Here is a 13,230-nt window from a genome sequence, read left to right on the forward strand (position 1 = left end):
ACCCGTAGACAGTGGCCATACAAAATGCATCTTTGGGACAGCGTGTTTCTTGGTTGCCTTAACAGCAACAAGGGAAGCCAGTGGGCTACAAGTGCAAATTCATTATTCGTCAGATTACTATTGCATCATAGTAAAGTAACGGTAAGGTCACATCCTTGTTCCTTTCCACGCTGGCAGCAGTGTTCCTCCTTAACCAAACATCAGCCTTCTTTCGAAACCTCGTAAGCCGGAGGAGAGAGGACACCTGTACGCATTAGTGGTAAGCATACCCGGGTTGCCTGCAAGGGAGGTACGTGCTTCAGCTGCAAGGCTTCTCAGTCCGCGTGCCCTCTGACCCAATTGCTCCTGAACTGTTAGTCTGCAAGAGAGCCATATTGTGTGGGATTTCTCAATGCATCCTTCGTTATTTTCACGAGCAAATGGACTCCTACATCACCAAAGGCTCGTAAAGGCAGATCGATGGCAGCATCCATCGCCACCTAGACAGGGTGCCTATTCAGGACATGCAAAAAGCCGCTACGTGGTCATCACTACACACCTTCACTTCGCACTACTGCCGTAACCAGCAGACAACCACAGATGCGATGGGGGCTGAGCCGTTCCTTGGGCAGAAACATTGACGAAGATTGCAAGGATGTGACAGGTCTAGTGCCCCTTAGTAGGAGCCAGAATGGATTAACATCATTCCCAGAGACCAGGTGGCGCTCAACCTGCTAGCTAGGGACTCCCCAGATTACATGGCTAATTTAACCTGCTTATCTGCAGAAAAGAACAAGTTTACTTACTGTAAACGGTGTTTTCTGTGGATAAAGGGTGAATTAACCATGCTTTCCCACCCACCTCCCCAGACAGTCTCCGGACCATACATATTCAAGCTTGGATAACAGACTGGAGTGGGTGGGGAACCACATGGTTTTACGTACAGGCAGGCACACAGGGCTTAGCTCTGTGTGCTTGGAGGAGCTCTGCCACCTAGAGGACCGGAGGACAATCCCCAGATTACATGGCTAATTCACCCTGGTATCCACGGAAAACACCGTTTATGGTAAGCAAACTTGCTCTTCCCAGTTGAGAAATTCCTGAGGTGATTTCCGTGGTCCCTCAGAGGTGTGCCTTGGTCCGGTAGATGATTCCCAATGTGGAATCTAGCTGTTTGTATGGCTGAAAGGCAGTGGGTGCAGGAGGCCGAGCGCGGCGGTGACGGCAATTGCTGTTTTCCCCCGCAGCCGGAGACAGTCTCTGTACTCAGCCAGTAAGTGCTGAGCTCCAGTAAGTTTAAAAAAAACAAACAGAAGTTTTACTTACAGAGACAGGAGGTTTAGGCCTTCCTTCGGTCTCCGTACTCTGTGCGCCATACCAACATTTTCCCGCTCCCGTTGGGGTTCAGGCACCTGGGCAGGCTGATGGGTTGAGCTGTCCCAGTGGACTAGGCCTCGTGTTCAAGCTTTTCTCTGCACACTGCATGGTAGGCTGCGATGGCATTTTTGCACTCTCCTGTGCGTGTCTTCTGCCCTCTACAGGACGTCGGTGTGTGCAGAGTGTCAGCTCTGCACATGCGTTGTGCGCACTGTATTAGGCGCAACCTTTGTGCACATAATTTTTTTTGTGTGGTAATCTGCAGTTAGGTGCACTAGTTGGTGTGTGCCTTGCTGCGCTTACTTCAGGGGTGCCTGAAATTTGTGCGCACAATTTTTTGAATGCGAGCTGTTTTAAATGCACAGTTTCCACTGCTCATGGTGCTGGTAAATAAGAAGTCATAAGCGGCTTTCTCTTTTTGTTGCCTATCATATTAGGGCTTCTCAGTCTGACCTGTCTTCCAGCATGTTCGGATGTGCAGGGAGTGTTGTCTTCCTTGGATTTTGCTAAGCCTGGATCTTCTCACTCTGATGAAGGCCCGGTTCTGGCGTTGGCAGGCAGTGTGCCAGATCTTGGTACTCCCTTGACTGGCTCTTCCGTAGGAAATGGCAGTTCAGTTGGGCCTGCTCCAGTATCTTCTGGGTTTGGTCTGGATCCAGCTGCTTTTTCGTGGGTGGAGTTTTTTCAGGGTTTACAAGCCTTTGTACAGGCGCATCCCTCTACTTCGCCTACTCCTGTCAGGTAGGACCCTCAGTCGGTGGCTCCTCCCTCTTACAGTCCTATGGTTAAGCGCCGTGGCATGCCTCGGTTCGCCACAGGTATCCCAGTGGGGGCATGGATGATGAGGCAGATCCTGAGTCTTTGAAAGATGGGGAAATTCCTCCTGGTTTGGAGCTGTATTGAACCATGTTGCGGTTCATTCATAAAGATGAAATATCGGCCCTGATTTCCCAGACCTTGAAGATGCTGGGGGTACCTGGGGCAGAGTCTGTGTCAAAGCCAAGGAAGAATCCCATTTTGGTTTCCTTACATTAAGCTTCTTGCTTTTTTCCTGTTATGGAGGCCATTCAAGAATTGATTGATCTTGAATGGGACACCCCGGAGGCAAGTTTCAAAGGGGGTCGGGCATTGGAAGGCCTATACTCTCTGGCTCCAGCTGTGAAGGAACGTTTGTGTTTTCCCAAAGTGGATGCACTTGTCTGTGCCATCTCTAAATTGATGACTATCCCCATGGAGGGAAAAGCAACCTTGAAGGATGTGCATGATGGGTGAATTGGGTCTATCCTTAAGCAGGCCTTTGATGCAGTGGCTATGACCTTGCAGATTCCTTCGTGTTGTGCTCTTGTGGCATGTTCTTGCTTGCTTCTCTCTCAGGAGGTGGGTGATTTGAGGGTGCATTCCAGAGCTTTATGGAATCCTAGAAGAGAGGAGAGACAGGGGAGATGCTTAATGTTATTTTTCCCTTGTTTTATTGTATTAATTTTTTTATATTTAATGTTACTTATTTTGTTATATTGTTTTATTCATTTAAATTGTACATTGCTTTGATTTGTTAGAGAGGTGATTCATTAAATACAGTAAAGTAAAAGTAAAGATACAGACAATTATGTATCTGACAGGTTTTAATGCACAAATAACAAACCTCTTTCAGTGGAATGAAGCTTGTAAAACTGATGTGAAGTGTCAGGATGCACAGCTCCTACAGAGAGGATGGTGAATATCTGCTGTGCCCTTCTAGAGGATGTGGTGGAGACAAAAACAGTAATGGAAATGCATGCAGCGGCAGCATGGCTTTGGGAATGGCAGAAGGAATGTTGGGGAGGTCTTTGGGGGAGTGGAGGGTTTGGGTGTGAGCTGCTTATGTGCCTGTGGGGGTGCTAATATTTTCTCTGTGTGTGCTTGAAGAGGGGGAAGGGACTGGGAAGGTGCTGTTTAATAAATTTAATATATCGCTGTTCTAATCATGAACAAAGTGATTTCCGGTAAAATAGTGCATGGGATAAATCCAGGGGGTTTCTGAGAGAGTGGTAGGGATTGTAGAGCTGAATTAGTTGGATGGTGGGTAGACTAGATTGGCTGAATAGACTTTTTTTTGCTTTCATGTTTTTTGTTAAATAAAATATAGCAAACAATAATATTACAAAGTCATATAGAAATTATCTATACAACAATAAAAATTTAACAGCAGTAAGAATTCAAAAGAAAGAAAACACTTTTCTTGCACTGAGGATATGTATCCAGGGGCACATGCCCAGGAGGGGAAGGGTTAGGACGGCTGTTATATTTGGTGATTTGATTATTAGGAAGGTTGATAGCTGGGTGGCTGGTGGGCGTGAGGATAGTTTGGTAACTTGCTTGTCTGGTGCGAAGGTAGCAGCAGACCTCACGCATCACATAGATAGGATTTTAGATAGTGCTGGGGAGGAGCCGGCTGTCTAGATACACGTGGGTACCAATGACAAAGGTACGTGCAGGAGGGAGGTTCTGGAAGCCGAATGCTTCCCGTCCCACGTTCAGGACCCCAGAGGCAGGCAGAGCTCCAGAGTCTCAATGCGTGGACGAGACAATAGTGCAGGGAAGAGGGTTTTAGATTTGTTAGGAACTGGGCTTCATTTTGAGGAAGGGGGGCAATTTCTGAAAGGATGGGCTCCATCTTAACCAGAGTGGAACCAGACTGCAGGCACTAACCTTTAAAAAGGAGATAGAGCAGCTATTTAACTAGATGATGGCGGAAAGCCTACAGTCGCTCCGAAGCGCATGGTTTGGAATGATGCATCTTTAAAGGATACTAAGAGAACAGGGAATTTAGGGCTTCCCAGTAGAAAAGTTGAAATAATTGCTAAAGTGGATCAGGTGCTTTTAAGCAAAGAGCAAACAGAGCAGAAAGATTTCAATTACCCTTGTCAACTGATAAGCAGATTGTTAAAACAAACAAAAAACATACTTGAAATGTCTGTATACAAATGCTAGAAGTCTAAAATATAAAATGGGAGAGTTAGTGTATAGCATTGGATGAAGAGGGTGATTATAATTGGCATCTCATAGACCTGGAGGAAAGAGGATAACCAATGGGACACTGTAATACCAGGGTACAAATTTTATCGAAATGATGGTGGAAGGTGGAACTAGATGTCAGAGAGCATTGAGCCGAAAAGCATAAAAGCTCTGCAGGAAACAAAATGCAATGTTGAATCTTTATGGATAGAAATTCCAGGTGAAACATGGAATAAAATAGTAGTGGGGGTGTATTACCGTCCACCTGGCCAGAATGAAAAAAAAACAATGAAATGCTAAAACGTTAGGAATGCTAACAAAATCAGCAGCACAATAATGGGTGATTTCAATTACACGAGTATTGATTGACTGGGTGAATATCACATCAGGACATGCTAGAGAAGTAAAGATCTTGGATAAAATAAATGACAAGAGGAGAAGTCCATTACCTGCTATTAATTAAGTTGATTTAGAAAATAGCCACTGCTATTACTAGCAACGGTAACATGATATAGACTTAGGTTTTGGGTACTTGCCATGTTCTTATGGCCTGGATTGGCCACTGTTGGAAACAGGATGCTGGGCTTGATGGACCCTTGGTCTGACCCAGTATGGCATGTTATGTTCTTAAGAGGGGAAACTATTTTAGACCTCACTCTTAATGGAACACAGGATTTGGTGTGAGAGTTAATAGTGACCATAACATGATCAAATTTGATAACTGGAGGAAGGACACTGAAGAAATCTACAGCAACAGCATTTAACTTTTTAAAAAGTTGACTGTGATAAAATGAGGAAAATAGTAAGGAAAGAACTGAAAGGAGCAGCTGCAGAGGTTGAGTTTATATCAGGCTTGGCCGTTATTTAAAAATACCATCTTGAAAACCCAGACCAGATGTGTTCCACACATTAGAAAAGTTGGAAGGAAGTCTAAACGACTACCAGCATGGTTAAAAGCTGAGGTGAGAGAGGCTATAATAACTAAAAGAACATCTTTTAAGAAATGGAAAAGGAATCTGAATAAAGAAAACAGGAAACGGCATAAGCACTGGCAAGTTAGATGCAAAGCATTGGTAAGGAAGGCAAAGAGAATTTGTGAAGAAGCTTGCCGCTGAAACAGAAATTCATAATAAAAACTTTTTCAGGTACATTCAAAGTACCTTTGACTCTTAAGAATTCTACTTTTTCCCTACTGTGAGGGAGTCAGTTGGGCCATTAGATGAACAAGGGTTAAAAGGAGCACTTAGGGATGACAAGCCATAGAAGAGAGACTAAATGAATTTTTGTTTTGGTATTCACCGAGGAAGATGTAATAGATATACCCATAGCAAAAATGCAGAGTAAACAGCACACACACAAGTCAATGCAGAAAAGAGAATGTGTGGCTAACAAAATTAATAAAAGCACTGTTCAATACATGAAAACAGTTTGATTTAATTATAGGCAACAAAGGAGATTTTCAGATAACACTTATTGAACAAGAGACCCCGACACAGCCATGTTTCGCACTTGAACTGCATCAGGGGGACAAATGGTATCTTACTGTGTTCAGTCAGTGAATTGAAATTCCATATATAATTCAGGAAACATTGCAGTATGTTAGCAAACAGGCGGCAAAGCCTGTGCAGTTATCAGCGATCAAGCAGAGTGTCAAATCAGGACATGATGTCAACCTTTTAACTATTAGATCGTGCTTTCTGCTGCTCACAAGTCACTATTTCCACAGAGGTTCTATTCTTTAAAACACAAGCCAGGGTAACGAGGACCGTTTTATGCCGATGGAAGTCGCTTAAGAATTGAAAGAAGACTCCTTGCTGTAAACATCAACTCAAAACTCTTGAATTGTACACTGCCTGCCTTGTGAGCAGCAGAAAGCACATTCTAGTAGTAAAAAGGTTTACATCATGTCCTGATTTGGCACTCTGCTCGATTGCTGATAATTGCACAGGCTTTGCTGCCCATTTGCTTATATACTGCAATGCTATCTGAATTATATATGGAATTTCAGTTCACTGACTGAACACAATAAGATACCATTGGTCCCCCTGACACAGTTCGGGTGCGAAACACAGCCATGTCGGGGGGTCCCTTGTTGAAGAAGTGAATTATCTGAAGATCTCCTTTGTTGCCTATAATTAAATAAGAGTAGCAAATCACTTGGACCAGATGGTATTACCTACCAGAGTGCTGAAAGAACTGAAAAATGAAATTGCGGACCTGCTATTAGTAATTTGTAAACCATCATTAAAATTTCTATGGTACTTGAAGACTGGAGGGTTGCCAATGTAACACCAATTTTTACAAAGGGCTCAAGAGGTGAACCAGGAAACTACAGATCAGTGAGTCTGTATCTGTGCCAGGCAAAATAGTGGAAACTATCATAAAGACAAAATTCCTGAACATAGATAAGCATAGTTTAATGGGATAAAGCCAACATTGATTTAACCAAGGGAAGACTTGCCTCACCAGTCTGCTTCATTTTTTTGAGGGTGTAAATATGGAAAGGTGAGCCAGTTGATATAGTGTATCTGGATTTTCAGAAAGCATTTGACAAAGTCCCTCATGAGAGACTTCTTAAGAAATTAAAAACTCATGGGTTAGGGCAGGGGAGCTCAAACTGGTCATACGGACCCCCCAGCCAGTCGGGTTTTCAGGAAATCCCAAATGAATATGCATGAGAAATATTTGCATACACAGGAGGTAGTACATGCAAATACATCTCATGCATATTCATTAGGGATTTCCTGAAAACCCGATTGGCTAGGGGTACCCATAGGACCAGTTTAAACACCCCTGGGTTAGAGGGAAGTGTCCCATTGTGGATTGCGAACTGCTTAAAAGATAGAAAACAGAGAGTAGGACTAAATGATAAATATTCCCAATGGAGAAATGTGAATAGTGGAGTGCCCGAGGGATCAGTTCTGGGACCACTGCTTTTGAATATATTTATAAATGACCTAGAAATGGGGACAACACGTGAGATCATATTTTCCGTTGACACCAAATTATTCAAAGTTGTTAAATTGCAAGAGAGCCTTGCAAAACTAGGAGATGACATGCAAATGAAATTTAAAGCAGACAAGTGCAAAGTGATGCAATTAAGGAAGAGTAACCCAAATTATAGTCACACAATGCAAGGTTCTACATTGGCGTCGACCACAGCTGAATGTGGAAGTAAAGAGGAAAAGAGTCTTGGCTCATTATTGGCTATAGAGCAGTTAAAAACCCATTACATAAGAAAACGCCTATAAATTTTTAAGTTCAGCCCAATTTAGCGGGGAAAATTGTCTACTTGGCAACACTATACTCCTCCCTCCCGAAATCCACAGAGAGGAGAAGAAGGCTGGGTGAAAGGATTTCAAGGTGACACCCAGACAGAGCACAGCAAGAGGAGTGAATGGTCATCACGGGGGCAAGTTGGTCTAGTTTGGGGTTCCCTTTCTCTCTTCCCAGTTGATGCCGGTGATGGCCCCGCCCCTATAGTGACGTCAGTTAGCACACTGGATATCTTCCCCATGGCTATGCCGGAGAGACATAGCTTTTACTTGCTGAATCCTGCGCCAAGTTTTTGGAGGGTGTCAAAGTACAGGACTGTGTCTTCTCTTTATTTTTTCAGATTGGTCTGGTTTTGGGGTTCCCTTTCTCTCTTCCCGATTGACGTAGAGGATGGCCCTGCCCCTATAATGATGTCAGCTAGTATGCTGGATATCTTCTCTGCGGTGAAGCCAGAGGCGCCGCACGGCTCGGTTGTGCACACAAAGGAGTGCGATTAAGGAGCGTGTTCCTTTGTGCGAGAATTTGTGTATAGCTTATGGGATGCTTTTATAGTGGTGCTATATTTAGGGTTTTTTTTTAACTGGGGATTATTTGGAACCTTTTCTTTTTTTAAAGGGATGTTTTTCTGCTACTTTTTATATTTGATTCTGCTAATATTGTCCTTGATGTTGAATAATGCAGCCAGGTTAAAAGTATGAGTAATTTTGGTTGTATGGATAAGTCAATCCCAGTTGTAACAGGGAGGGGATGCTACGGGCAGTTATCTAATTTATATAAGCGCCCCTAGCCTGTTAGGGTATGGTCTTATGTAGGTATAAATTAAGCTGGGGCCCTGGTGAGGGTGATAAAGGGTTTATCTTTGATTCTGTTTAATGGGCAAGCCGTTTGAAAGAAAATCTCTTTGCTGACAGATTTATTAATTGATAAATCTCTGGATATTATCTGTATCACAGAAACTTGGCTATTATCATCTGATAATGTGTTGTTGAATTAATTGTCAATTCAAAACCGTGAGGTATTTGCTAAGCCCTGAGAGGAAAAACGTGGGGGAGGGCTTTTGGTTGTAGCCAAGGATTCCCTTAAGCTAACAAGGGTGGAAAGAGGATCTGAGTCTATTAAAATGTTAATTCTATTTTCAGGGCAAAGTTGGGGGGTTTGTTTAGTTTATACCCCTCCAGGTTATTTGGACTGTAGTTTATCCAATTCTTAGATGTTTTGATCACAATGAAAGTTGAAGTTAAAAATACTATAGTCCTGGGTGATTTTAATCTTTAGATGGATTGTTTACCTCTATCAAATATGTATCAGGATATGATGGCGTCCATGCAGGCACTGGGATGGAAACAGTTGGTCTGTGGTGTCACTCATAGACAGGGTCATATGTAGGACTTGATCTTTGTTCCAAATAGTTGGTCAGATTCTTATTGTGAATCACTGAGGGAAATTGCATGGCCAGATCACTATTTAATTCAGTGTTGGATGTCACATGGTGCCTCACAATGGAAGGCGAAAGAAGAACGTTTCATGATCTCTAGAAGGCTTCCTATAGATATTGAGTAGCTGCGAGTAGAATGGATTCCAACTCTTGATAATCATTTGAAACAAGAATTGGATAGTACAGATAGCTTAGTTGCTTAGTGACAATCCTCACGCTACACTTTAGATAAACTGGCCCCGAAGGTGATTAAATCATTGAGGAATCAGAGATCTGTTTATTGGTACTCTTCTAGTCTGCATGGTTTAAAACAGGAAGTCCAGAGACTGGAATGGAAATGGCATAACAAAATTGATGGTAACCTTAATCATTACCGGGAGAAATTGAGAGAGTATAGAATGACTTTAGATAAAGCAAAAAGTAAATGGTACTCTGAGCAGATTGCTGCTGCGGCATCACGACCTCGAACAATTTTCAATTGTATAAACAGCTGCTGGAATGCCAGTCCATAATTCCAACGTTATACCTAGATCTGAGGAATCTTGTGCAAAATTTGCATTCTTATTTTTTTTCAGATAAAAGTAAGTAATATTGTTGCATCTTTTAAGGATTGCTCTCAGTTAAATTTTAAGGGATCTCACGTGAATTTGGTTGGGTGGGAACATTTCATATTAGCTGGAGAATCAGAGGTTTCAGTTTTATTAAATTAAAAAAATAGCTTTTATAAATTTAATTCCTGTTGTACAGCATTGATAAAAACATTGTGAGGTAATTACATTTATTACAAGGTTAATGCCTCTTTAATGGAAGGCCATTTCTCAAATAAACTGAAGATGGCAACTGCCCATCTAGTCCCTAAGGGAGTAAATGTAAATTGTTGGGATTTATCAAACTTCCAGCCAATTTCTACTTTGCCATTGTTGGTGAAGTTATTGGAGAAAATAGTTTTTTCTCAATTACAGGACTACTTAACAGATGATGGTCTCCTGGACAGATCACAGTTTGGATTTCATCCCTTGCACAGCACAGAGACTTTATTGGACTTCTTTGATAATATCCAACAGGGTTTTGATTCGGGAACAAAATATCTATTGGTCTTATTAGATCTTTCCTGTGCATTCAGTTCTTTAAATTATGAGATTATTTTAGCTTCCTTGAAAGCTTTAGGTATCGGAGGTTTAGTCTTGTCTTGGTTTTAATTTTTTTTTTTGTCTGATCGGTCCTTCAGAATCATGCTGGGAGATGCAAGGTCAGATCTGTTTCCACTTCCAGCAGGGGTACCTCAGGGTTCCTCTTGTCGCCAGTTTTGTTTACCAATCTATGTGGCACCGCTCTGTCAGCTCCTATCTAGTTTAAATGATATACAGATGACATACAGTTCTTTTTTCCCTATAACTTCCTCGTTGGAACAGGCCCATACTAAATTAACTGATTGTCTGGGACAGATAAAAAAATTGTATGAGAATAGGCTGCCATTAAATGTTAAAAAGACTGAGATTATGATATTATCTCGTTCTGTGGAAGTAAGCCCTGGTATATGTTTTCATTTCAAAGATATGTCAATATTGGTTAAAGCTCAAACTAGGAATTAGGGAATGCAGATGGACTCTTCACTATTCCTTCGGCCACATGCAGGTTTGCTGCTACAAAATGCGTTTGTTATGAAATTTAAAGCTATTTCTTAATTACTCTGATTTTAGGATGGTGGTTCAACTTTTAATTTTATCTGCTTTAGATTGTTGCAATATTTTATTTTTGGGTCTACCGAGTTCTTACCTGAGATGCCTTCAGCTGATAATTCAGTGGCCCGGCTGGTAGCCGGTATAGGCCCTAGAGAACATATTATGCCAGTGTTGGCATCCCTGCCCTGGCTTCCAGAGGCATGACAAATTAAATTCAAGGCATTAGTGTTAACTTTTAAAGCTCAGATGAATTTAACATCGCCTTGTATTGCATTGGTAATTCAGCATTACCATCCTAAACATGCGCTGCAGTCAGCGTCTCAATCTTTGTTAGAAATTCCTTCTGTTAGGGAAAAGCAGCTAATAGAATCCCGTAAGTGGATGTTCATAGTTGCAGGACCGGCTCTGGAATAGTCTCCCAAATGAAATTAGGGATGAAAAAGATCTCCGTTTTAGGAAAACTGTTAAGTCGTATTTTTATTTATTAACTTTCCTTGGAGAGCTTCTGAAGTGATAGGTCTATATATAGTTTATAGGCTTGTATTAGTGAATGGATAAAGGAAATTAGAAAGGGGGTGATGAAAGTGGGGAAAGCTATTTGTTGTTTTTATAACGTTTAATTTAGTTTTAATGTTTTTGTTTGTGTTAACATTTTAAATTATTTATGTAATGATGCAATTCACCAAGATCTGTGGATTGGTGGAATATAAATGCTCATAAATAAATAGAAGTCACCATTCAGCCAAGAAAGCAAATAGAATGCCTGGGATTATTAGGAAAGGAATAGAGAATAAAACAGAGACTATCATAATGCCTCTTTATCACTCCATGGGGGCGACCTCATCTTGAGTATTATGTTCAGTTCTGGTCACCACATCTCAAGAAAGATATAGCAGAATTAGAAAAGGTACAGAGAAGGGTGACCAAAATGATAAAGGGGATGGAACAATTCCCCTATGAGGAAAGGATAAAGAGGACTCCAGCTTGGAGAAGAGATGGCTGAGGGGAGATATGACAGAGTTCTATAAAATAATGAGTGGAGTGGAATGAGTAAACATTAATCAGTTGTCTACTCTTTTAAAAAGTACAAAGACCAGGAAACTCACAATGAAGTTACTAGATAATACATTTAAAACTAATAAGAGAAAATATTATTTTATGCATAATTAAGCTCTGGAGTTCACTGCCAGAGGATGTGGTGAAAGGTGTTAGTGTAGCTGTGTTTAAAAATGGTTTGGACACATTTCTGGAGGAAAAATTAATAAACCATTATTAAGACAGTTGAAGAAATCCACTGCTTATTCTTGGGATAAGCAGCATCTATTCCTTGCGATCCTTCCAGGTACTTGCGACCTGGATTGGCCACTTTTGGAAACAGGATATTGGGCTTGATGGACCTTTGATCTCACCCAGTATGGCAAGTCTTATTTTCGAATGTTCTTAATAAAACAATTCATAAATTAGTTTAAAAAAAAAAGAGAAAAAACAAAGCTGTGTCTATAAGGAGGACTAAGGTGTGTTAGTTTGTGTGGAGAAGGGGTGGTAGGTGTCTGGGGGGGTGCATTGGGAGTGGGTGGTGTGTATGTATGGGTGGTGCCTGTGTTAATTGAAGGTGTAGTAATGTGGGAGTTTGTGTGTGGGAGGGGATGGTAGGAATGTAGATGTGTGAGTTGGGGGTGTGTTGTGTGTGTAATTGTATGGGTGGTGCCTGTCTGGGGTGGAGGTGGAGTAATGTGTGGACTGAATGGTGGTAGCAATGTAGTTGTGGCGGGAGGGAGTGATAGCAATGTAGGTATTTGGGGGGGGTGTGATGTAGATATGTATGGGGGAGGTGTAGTGATAGTTGGGGAAGGAGGGGATGGTAGGAATGTAGGTAGACGAGGTATGTGTATTGGGGGTGATGTGTGTGTGGGGGCAGATGTAGCAATGTGTGTAGGGGGGAGGGGGTGGTATGAATTTAGGTATACAGGGTGTGTATTAGGGGGGTGTATATAAGGGGATGTGCAATGTGTGGGAGCTTGTGGGGTTGAGGGGGTGGTAGGAATGTAGGTGTGTGGGGGGGTTGTGAATTGGGGGTGTGATGTGTGTATGTATAGCTGGTGCCTGTGTGGAGGGGAGGAGTAATGTATAGGGGCTTGTGTGTAGGAAAGGGGGATGGTAGGAATGTAGGTGTATGTGTTGGGGGAGCGGTGATTAGTGTATGTATATGTGTTACCTGTACAAGGTAATCGAGACTTTTAGCCCTGGAATGCACAATAAGGCCTTTCTTGCTTGGGCACAAAGGGGAGTGAGGGTGGATACTGAGGGGAAGGTTATTTCTCATCAGGAGATGGCGAATCAGTATGGGATGGCTCTAGGGAAATGTTTTGCCTGCAGTCAGTTGAGACACTATTGGCGGACTTTGTCTAGTGTTAATCTCATGGAAGGTTTTAAGGTTCAGGTGGAAGTATTTTTTTCAAATTGAGGAACAACAACGCATGAGTATTT

The 13,230-nt window shown here is 42.0% G+C and overlaps 1 protein-coding gene and 1 long non-coding RNA gene across 3 annotated transcripts in view; one reads left to right on the forward strand and one right to left on the reverse strand.

Moving 5' to 3' along the window:
- The window catches only part of WASF1 (WASP family member 1), a 271,816-nt gene that overhangs the window by 160,161 nt on the left and 98,425 nt on the right, over nt 1-13,230 (forward strand).
- Nucleotides 1-13,230, reverse strand: part of LOC115087747 — a 66,601-nt gene that overhangs the window by 5,972 nt on the left and 47,399 nt on the right. Inside the window, exon 2 of one of the 2 annotated variants that reach the window (XR_003855605.1) lies at nt 2,673-2,773. This is a non-coding gene — a long non-coding RNA (uncharacterized LOC115087747). Of the gene's footprint in view, nt 1-2,603; nt 2,774-13,230 lie in introns of both variants that reach the window. The other variant, XR_003855604.1, reaches the window with a different exon arrangement.

The sequence above is a fragment of the Rhinatrema bivittatum genome, chromosome 3 (assembly GCF_901001135.1).
Source record: "Rhinatrema bivittatum chromosome 3, aRhiBiv1.1, whole genome shotgun sequence".
Lineage (NCBI taxonomy): Eukaryota > Metazoa > Chordata > Amphibia > Gymnophiona > Rhinatrematidae > Rhinatrema > Rhinatrema bivittatum.